The sequence below is a fragment of the Condylura cristata genome, unplaced genomic scaffold (genome assembly GCF_000260355.1).
Source record: "Condylura cristata isolate star-nosed mole 26May11 unplaced genomic scaffold, ConCri1.0 scaffold00006, whole genome shotgun sequence".
Lineage (NCBI taxonomy): Eukaryota > Metazoa > Chordata > Mammalia > Eulipotyphla > Talpidae > Condylura > Condylura cristata.
Genome location: NW_004567107.1, coordinates 64,439,593 through 64,440,579, shown reverse-complemented (window position 1 = coordinate 64,440,579; position 987 = coordinate 64,439,593).

Here is a 987-nt window from a genome sequence, read left to right as displayed (position 1 = left end):
TGAATCCTCTCACTGCCCCTGCACATCTGGTCTGTACCCCAGTTCTGTGTGCATAAATAAATGCATCTTTTTAAAAAAAAATCGGGCCCTCCCTGGTGGTGCAACGGATTAAAGTGCAGCACTATGAAGCTAAATGAAGCCACTTCAACATGAGTTCAATGCCCGGCCAAGGAGGTGACCTAATGGCACAGTGACCTCTCCTATCTTGCCCACTGCTCCCCTCAGCATTGTACTTCATCAACCTGCCTGTGCTACTCCCCACTCTCTCTCTGGTGAGTCCTTTCACCACCGGTGCACCGCTGGCCTGTACCCCAATTCTGTATGCATAAACAAATAAATCTTTAAAAAAAAAAACACTAATAGCAATAAGACTAATAAAGTCCACTACATAAAATGCAAACATTTCTACATAACACAAATCATCACACTTACCAACCAGCAAACTGAGAAAAAATTGCAATATATGTGAATATATACAAAGCACAATTTTCTTTTAAAAAGCATTTATAAATCAAATAATCTGTGGCCAGCATTACAAATGGATATTTAGCAAAAAAGGAAATATAAAAATGTATTTAGCATACCTTAAACATTTGTAGATATACCAGATACATTTCATCATTTCACAGATTGACAATAAGAAAAATTCCATAATATACAATTGAAAAGTATGAGAAAAGAGACATCCTACAATTCTGTTAAGAGTAAAAATTGGTACAATTTAGGGGCCTCCCTGGTGGCACAGGTGGTTAGTGTCTCAGCACTATTAAGCTATCTCCAGCTACTGTGGCATTAAGTTCAATTCCCGGCCAGGGAGCTAATCCACATGGCACAGGCAAACCTCTCCTATCTCATCTGCTGCTCCCCTCAGCAGTGTATTTCAGTAGATCTGCCTGTTCTGCTCCCCACTGTGTCTCTGGTGAGTGACCACTACCCGCTGTGATATCAAAGTTCTCCGTTTCCAAGTAATAACCACACACAAGCCCT